The following is an 8,957-nucleotide window of genomic DNA, read 5'->3' as shown; positions in this document are numbered from 1 at the left end:
GTCTTCCACATTACAAGTTCTGCCAGTCACATTCTGTTAAAGGTCCCCAAAGCACACACATCCCTGGGTTGCTCCTCTTTTCAGTTGCTGCAGCTAGCGACTGAAACGAGCTGCAACAAACACTCAAACTGGACAGTTTAATCTCAATATCTTCATTCAAAGACTCAATCATGGACACTCTTACTGACAGTTGTGGCTGCTTTGTGTGATGTATGTGGTCTCTACCTTCTTGACCTTTGTGCTGTTGACTGTGCCCAATAATGTTTGTACCATGTTTTGTGCTACCATTTTGTTGTTATGTTGTGTTGCTACCATGTTTGTGTCATGTGTTGCTGCCTGCTATGTTGTCTTAGGTCTCTCTTTGTTGTGTTGCGTTGTCTCGTTGTGATGTGTGTTTTGACCTATTATAATATTGTATTTATTATTATTTAATCCCAGTCCACGCAGGGCCTTTTGGTAGGCCGTCATTGTAAGTAAGAATGTGTTCTTAACTGATTTGCCTATTAAGTAAATGTTAAAGTAAAAAGAAAAAAAAGAAAATAATCGCATGCCCATGACATCAACCTCTCAATTGATGCGCTGAGGTAGTATATGACGACTGATATAGCGGGCTGGGGGAACTCACGGACGAAACGGAAGTCCCCCGTGAGCGTCTTGATGGAATGTAGTGAGTTGGCTAGCTTGATAGCAAATTAGCTGTAAAGTCGACGAATTGCCCTGTCAAACATTGAAGATATATCGGGTGGTCTTTAAATATTTATCCAACGATGCCAGGTAGCTACGTTTTTGTTGTCTGCTGCTGTGCATTCCAGATACAATTTGACCTGAATCGTGTGTGCATGTCACGCAGTTAGCTTCGATCTCTCTCAGTTGGTGTGTGTGTTGTGTGTGGTGACTCTTATGTTATAGGTACGTTTTTTGACCTTAATGTTTATTAAACACGTCATTTATTCAGTTTACCCAAACTGAGCTTTACTGTCAATTTGAAAGCCATTTGCCTCATTTTAAAGTGGGTTGCCATTTATGCATGTGTGAAACCGTTAACCCTACAGAGCCTGCAGAGATGAACAGTCCTGAGATGGCTAAAACACCAGGCGGCAGCAGTGCCCCCGGGAAAGAGAACGTGGCCAACGGGCACAAGGAGGGAGAGGTGGGCAACAACAACAACCCCTTCGCTGACTACATGTGGATGGAGAACGAGGAGGATTACAACAGACAGGTCAGTGATTTAGGACCACTCTTTATGTACATACACATGTACGTATGCACACAGGTGCACACACAGACATACAGACACGGTGATAGACAGAGGGACACCCACACAGATGTACAGACCACACACACACTAAAAGGTGAGGAATGTTGCCCTGGATAGATATTGCCTGGCATTGTACACAGATCTAGGATCAGGTTACTCTACTCTCAGGATCAAGGGGCRTGTTCACTCTTCCTTGCAGGTTTTCTCAAGCTCKGTTAAGTTAGATGGGGAGCGGCAGCCAAAGAGTTACATTTATCCCATCAGACCACAGAATYGTTTGCGCAAACTCCAGCCATGCTGTCATGTGCCACCCTCCCATAAAGCCCAAATTGGTGAAGTGCTGTGGAGACTGTTGTCCTTCTGGCAGGTTCTCCCTTCTTGCCCGGTTGCTCAGTTTGGTCGGACGGCCTTCCCCAGATATATGCCTCATCACAATTCTATCTCGGAGATCTACGGACAGTTCCTTGGACTTCATGCTATAGTTTCTACTCTGACATGCACTGTCATGACATAGACTGACCAGGTGAAAGCTATGATCCCTTATTGATTTAACTTGTTAATTCCACTTAAATAAAGTGTAGATGAAGGGAGGAGACAGCTTAAATAAGGGGTTTTGAATTTGAGACTATTGAGACATAGATTGTGTATGTGTGCCATTGAGTTGTGTTATATACCAGTACCACGGTACCAACACGTCATGATACTTGTGACACCAACATTTTTAGAAATACCGTATTACTGTTTCATATGATAAGACCACATTTTTCGGCCCGACCGATCTAAAGAACCAACTGGCTGGCGCCTGTCAGTTTTCTTAATAAATTCAGTAAAAAAAAATATAATATATATATATCACACACCTCAGAAGAAGAAAAAAATAAACAATGTCTTTCAAAGATAATTTGTAAAAATCCAAATAACTTCACAGATCTTCATTGTAAAGGGTTTAAACACTGTTTCCCATGCATGTTCAATGAACCATAAACAATTAATGAACATGCACCTGTGGAATGGTCGTTAAGACACTAACAGCTTACAGACGGGAGGCAATTAAGGTCACAGTTATGAAAACTTAGGACACGAGGCCTTTCTACTGACTCTGAAAAACACCCAAAAGAAAGATGCCAGGGTCCCTGCTCATCTGCGTGAACGTGCCTTAGGCATGCTGCAAGGAGGCATGAGGACTGCAGATGGGGCCAGGGCAATAAATTGCAATGTCCGTACTGACGCCTAAGACAGCGTTACAGGGAGACAGGACGGACAGCTGATTGTCCTCGCAGTGGCAGACCCTGTGTAACAACACCTGCACAGGATTGGTACATCCGAACGTCACACCTGCGGGACAGGTACAGAATAGCAACAACTGCCCGAGTTACACCAGCAACGCACAATCCCCCCATCAGTGCTCAGACTGTCCGCAACAGGCTGAGAGAGGCTGGCTGAGGGCTTGTAGGCCTGTTGTAAGGCAGGTCCTCACCAGACATCACCGGCAACAACGTCACCTATGGGTACAAAACCCACCATCGCTGGACCAGACAGGACTAGCAGAAAGTGCTCTTCACTGACAAGTCGTGGTTTTGTCTCACCAGGGGTGACGGTCGCATTTGCGTTTATCGTCGAAGGAATGAGCGTTACACCGAGGCCTGTACTCTAGAGGGGGATCGATGTGGAGGGTCCATCATGGTCTGGGCTGGTGTGTCACAGCATCATTGGACTGAGCTTGTTGTCATTGCATGCAATCTCAATGCTGTGCGTTACAGGGAAGACATCTCCTCCCTCATGTGGTAGCCTTCCTGCAGGCTCATTCTGACATGACCCTCCAGCATGACAATGCCACCAGCCATACTGTTTTTTCTGTGCATGATTTCCTGCACGACAGGAATGTCGTGTTCTGCCTTGGCCAGCGAAGAGCCCGGATCTCAGTCCCATTGAGACCTGTTGGATCGGAGGGTGAGGGCTAGGCCATTCCCCCAGAAATGTCCAGGAACTTGCAGGTGCCTTGGTGGAAGAGTGGGGTAACATCTCACAGCAAGAACTGGCAAATCTGGTGCAGTCCATGAGGAGGAGATGCACTGCAGTACCTAATGCAGCTGGTGGCCACACCAGATACTGCTGTTACTTTTGATTTTTACCCCCTTTGTTCAGGGACACATTTTTCATTCTTGTTAGTCACATGTTCTATGGAACTTGTTTCGTTTTGTCTGTTGAATCTTATGTTCATACAAATATTTACACATGTTTAAGTTTGCTGAAAATAAATGCAGTTGACAGTGAGAGGACGTTTTTCTTTTTGCTGAATTTTTATATATATATCTCAAATAGTTTATTGTATTCGCCGGTCCTTTATGCGACGTGTCCAATAATGTTCATATCACTTGTCAGCTCTGATCAGCCAGCCGCATGTTCCACATCCCCTTCCAGCCGCCACTCACCTGCTTCTCTTCGTCCGCTCTTCCTGCACATCTATTTTTTTCCATCCATTTTTTAAATATTATTTAGCAGGCGATCAGGGATGCAGACCCTTTATTCAGCTTCTGTTACATTTGATACATTGGAGCAGCCCGCGAGTGAGCAAAGTTGATACATTGTGTTTTTCATCCCTGTATAACCAACAGCATAGGCCAATCTGCGTAGGCTTTGCAAGTTGTCACTCAGCAGTGCCAGAGAGGGAAAATGGATTTGTGACAGTCATGCTTTCAGCTTTAAAGCAAAGAAAACGCTGGTCTCTTGCTCAAATGGTAAACAATTAAATAGAACCCATATAACGTGTGGAGGTTGTGTCCACATGGGCCTGCATCCCTATGGAACGCTTTGGACACCTTGTAGAGTCCCTGACCCTGACAAATGAATGCTGTTCTGAGGGCAAAAGGGGGGGCACCTGGATATTAGAAAGGTGTTATTAATGTTTTGTCCACTCACCTCGAACCTGGGCTGCCCTCCAGTGCTCTTTGAGAAGGAGGCAAGGATAGAGGACATGAGGACAGGAAAGACATATTAAGAAATATCATCTACTGCTGATTGTAATCCCCCTATTCTTCCCTATTGTGGGTCATTCAGGTGGAGGAGGAGCTTCTGGAACAGGAGTTCTTAGAACGCTGTTTCCAGGAATGCTGGAAGAGGAGGATCAGGATTGGTTCATCCCCGCCAGAGACCTCGCCCCGGGGGTGGGGCAGATTCAGCAACAGCTCAACGGGCTATCTGCTCCACGGCAACGCAGATGAAACTCGCAGTAAGTCCTGTCAGGAATGTTTGTCCGTCAGTGTGTCACAATCTGTTTACTCTCTACACGAGTAGCATGTCTGAGCGTCGTCGACCAAAACATCACTATATTTATAGGGCCGGTTTCCCAGACAAAGTTGAATCCTGGACTAAAAAGCATGTTCAACGGAGATTCTTTATTCAGTCCAGGACAAGGATTCATATTTTGTTCCTTAGAGTTCACCTGAGAGTTAAAAGCCTGAAGTATTTGCTGTGGAGTGTTATCCACGTTCAGTACCTAGATACCTTAGGTAGCCCATCTTCTCCAGTTGTTTAATCAGACACCATACCTCTTCTACTCTTAGGACGGTCTCTCTTCTCCAGTTGTTTGATCAGACACCATACCTCTTCTACTCTTAGGGACGGTCTCTTCTTCTCCAGTTGTTTGATCACAGACACAATACCGCTCCTACTCTTGGGCCCGGTTTCCCAGAAAACGATTAAGCCTAGTCCTAGACTAAAGACCATGCTGAAAGGAAATTCTCCATTAAAATGGGTTTTTAGTCTAGGACTAGGCTTAATCTGTCAGGGAACCGGCCATCAGCTGGAGAAACTATCCTGTGGTGTGTGTTACAATCCGAACAGTCTCATCTTTACTTGTCCCTTTTTAATGTTGAGGCCCTGTTATTTTGACCTATTTAGTATAGTATTGCTCCTATACTAAATCTCTCCTCTCTTTTTACAGCGCAAGAGCAGCTTGAAACCCAGAGGCGAAGGAGTTTGTTCCGGGAATGAAATACTAGGGTCCTCCCGCCAGTAGGGGGAACCCTCATAAAGACTCTTTGTGACTGCTGGCTTCCCAGCAGACACCCTTGCACTCGCCTGCTTTTGGGCTGTGTGGGGTACATGGGGTGGGGTTGGAGGGTGGGCTGGGTATATAAGCTTTTGGTCGCATTCCCCTGCTCAGACGTTGCATCATCAACCTATGGTTACGTGCCAAGTCATCTACTGTGCCGTCGGGCACCAGATTGCTATGACATGTGGTTAGCTGATAAATAAAATACCTATCCAGGAGTTGTAAGATCTGAAATGCGTCAGCACCGTCTGAGTAGGGGAACGCAGCCTTTTATTTCCGTTTTGTTCCTATGTTGGTTAACTAGGCAAGGGCAGTGATGGGAGAAGGGTGGGCAGGGGCCTATCAGTATAAAATAATCCTATTGGACAGAATGGGGGGCCATCAGTTATAAATGTTCTTATTGGACAGACGGCAGAACTGGAGGTCAGATCTGCCATAGAAAGTTGGTGTTTTATTTTTGTTCTTTCTCCTCGATCTCAAGTGAGGCGTGTGAGTCTGTCGTCGTGGTGATCGTGGCTGGAGATTTGTCTCTCCCTGATCATTGTTGCGGTTTCTTTTTTTTTCTCTTTTCTGGATGTTTTTTCTTTTCCTCGGAGGCTGGTTTTAGGGTAGGTAGTGTGTAGGGGCGAAGTAGACTTGGCGAAAGATGGACAGACTGAGTGTACAGAAGGATTGGATGGAATCTGTTGCAGTGGCGAGCTGACTGCAGCGACTTGAAACCTGCGAGGATTTCCGTGGCAACAATTTCATTTTTCCGTTTGGTTGATATGAAAAACTTGAGTTGAAATCCTGTCACAGTGTGCGACTTGCATTAACAAATGAGGACAAAGTATGATGGAAATAAAGATCAGGTACCCTCTGGGACTTTGGTGTCTTGTTCATTGTTTTATATACAGGTTTGATTCTGTTATTACATGTCCAGTAACCTGTCATTACCTTAGCTAAAAGTCCACTCAAAAGACCATGCTGTGGGTTTTGATAAAAATGCAAACACAAACGCGTACCTCTGAATTGTCAAAATCCACTTTTCTGTATTAACCTTGTTTCAGGTTGAACATGGAATAGAGACCCTGCAGGTTATCCTGAAGATGGTCAGGTCAGCGTTCTCGTTCTGTCTGTACGCAGGGCTGGTCTTGGGTCTGGACAGGCCAGGGTGGTTCTGCAGCAAAACCACAGGAAAACATGAATTGTATTGTCTTTTGCTCAACTCTCTAAATTATTGTTAATTTGTTGGGCTGGGTTTTACTGCAGTGTACTTGATCCAGATCTGTTTGTCCTGTTGTCAAACACATTGCTGTCATTGTGAACCAAAACATGGTATGACAGTGAGGTTGCATGATGGTACAAAAAGACTGGCACTCGCACTACACCAAACCCCTATTCACATCGATGGGAACGTAGTGGAGAAGCTGAAAAGCTTGAAGTTCCTGAACATCTGAAATGGTCCAACCACACAGTGGTGAAGGCGCAACAGTTCCTCTTCAAACTCAGGAGGCTGGCTTGGCCCTAAGACCATCACAAACTTTTGCAGATGTACAGTTGAGAGCATCCTGTCGGGCTGTATCACCGTCTGGTAGTTAACTGCATCGCCACAACCACAGGCTCTCCAGAGGGGGTGGTCTGCCAATGCATCACCGGGGGTACACTGCTGCCTCCAGGACACCTACAGCACCAATGTCACAGGAAGGCCATCAAGACATCAACACCTGAGCCACAGCCTGTTCACCCCTAAGGCGAGGTCAGTACAGGTGCATCAAAGTGAGGGCCGAGAGACTGAAAAACAACTTCTATCTCAAGGCCACAGACTGTTAAATAGCCATCACTAGCGGCTACACCCCGGTTACTCAACCCTGCACCTTAGAAGCTGCTGCTCTATATACATAGATATGGAATCGCTGGTCACTATATAATGTTTACATACTGTTTTACTCATTTCATATGCAATATAATGTATTTTAGTCAATCGCACTCCAACATTGCTCACCCTTATATATTTCTTAATTCCATTATTTTACCTTTAGATTTGTGTTGTATTGTTGTGAATTGCTAGATTACTACTGCTGCTGTTGGCTAGGAACGCAAGCATTTTGCTACACCCGCGAACATCTGCTAATATATGTGTATGTGACAATACGATTTGAAATGTGTAAACGTAATGGGGTAGGGACGTCCCTGGATTCCGGATAGCAAGGGCCTATGTAAATGTACAACCTATGGCATGTAAATCCTCAATCTCTGTGCAGAGCCTCTGTGCACCACGAGGTGAAAGTCACACCCTCTGTAGAGTGTGTAGGTGGTGTGTAAATGCAGCCTTATGTTTACTTAATATAGCCTTGAAACTGGGTCTTTGTCCCAAAATTATTTTCAAAGTGCACCATAAGGCCCTTGGTCAAAAGTATGTGCACTACGAAGAGAATATGGTTCGTTTGGATATAACCTTGGTGAAGTGCCTCTGATACCTTGAGTGGATGTGTCCTCGGGTCTGGTCTCGGTGTGGGCACCAGGCTGGTACTCGGGGTGCAGGGCTCTTCAGGCGCTAGGGGCTTCCTCTGCCCAGGGATGTAGCGATCAGGGGCCTGGTACCGGTCCCTGGTACTCTGACACCCAGGGCCTCCTGGATGGATGGAGAGGATAGGATGGTGAAGCATATTATAAGTCTGTATAATTCGGTCCTTCCCTTTTTAGAGGTAGATAACCTAGCATGTTTGCAGATCTGAAGGTCCTGGAGGACAGTATAAGCAGTAGTGGTGGAGCTGCTAAAATTCCACAACTACCCAACTGGGTTTATTGTGAATCACTTTTACCTCTGGCTATTTACAGACGCCAGACTATATGATGGACATAACCTCTGCAGCACCACTTGACTGTTAATGGGTTGTTGGTGAAGGGATTGCTAAATCACTGTATGTGTGAATCACTATGTATCTGCAGTTATTATCTATCGCAGTGAACAGATTGCAGAGTTTGAGACAGATGCAAAGAAAACTGGCATGGGGTGGAACGAGCTGGAGGAGACTGTCCAGAACAGAGTGCGAAGGGAGGAGTCGTCCATGGCCTGTGCACCATGGCCTTAGGTAAGTAAGTTGAACAGATCCTCTTATCAATCCGTGTCGGTATGTGGATGTGATCTACTGTACCAGTTGAGTGTGGCTTCACAGGATGCACTGCGGGCCTTTCAGTTGGAGGGGTTGTCCCAGTGTGTGTAACTCTGGCTGTAGGTGGTCACACCGTCGAATGGCACCCTACACACCACACACGTGGATGAGATTTCTTGAATCAATCCCAGTATACAGCCTTCCATAACACGCATGCACCTCCTACTATTCACAACCAAAGCGCTCTATCTAACATGTTCATCGATCGATAGCCTCACTCTGGCCCTCGGCACGTATGACGGTTTGGCCATGCAGGCTCTCAACAAAGTAGGTGGCCGGCCGTATTAAGCGTCTCAGAGTAGGGCGCCCATTGGTGCTAATCTACAGCGGACCACTGGGTCGCGTGATCGCGGTGGCATACTATTCAGCTCGGCCGTATTAAAGTGTCTCAGAGTAGGAGAGTGCTCATCTAGGATCAGGGTGGATGGGTGTGAGAGTTACTTATGTTTCCCCCTACTGCGGTGGCTATGGACCTTACCTGGTTGGCATG

The 8,957-nt window shown here is 46.0% G+C and overlaps 1 pseudogene; it reads left to right on the top strand.

Moving 5' to 3' along the window:
- Positions 1–654: 654 nt before the first annotated feature.
- On the top strand, positions 655–4,567 carry LOC111971546 (polyadenylate-binding protein-interacting protein 2B-like; annotated as a pseudogene).
- The last annotated feature ends 4,390 nt before the right edge of the window (positions 4,568–8,957 follow it).

The sequence above is a fragment of the Salvelinus sp. IW2-2015 genome, linkage group LG13, assembly GCF_002910315.2.
Source record: "Salvelinus sp. IW2-2015 linkage group LG13, ASM291031v2, whole genome shotgun sequence".
Taxonomy (NCBI): Eukaryota; Metazoa; Chordata; class Actinopteri; order Salmoniformes; family Salmonidae; genus Salvelinus; species Salvelinus sp. IW2-2015.
The sequence above is the reverse complement of the archived record's forward strand: the minus strand, read 5'-3'. Positions and strand labels throughout refer to the sequence as shown.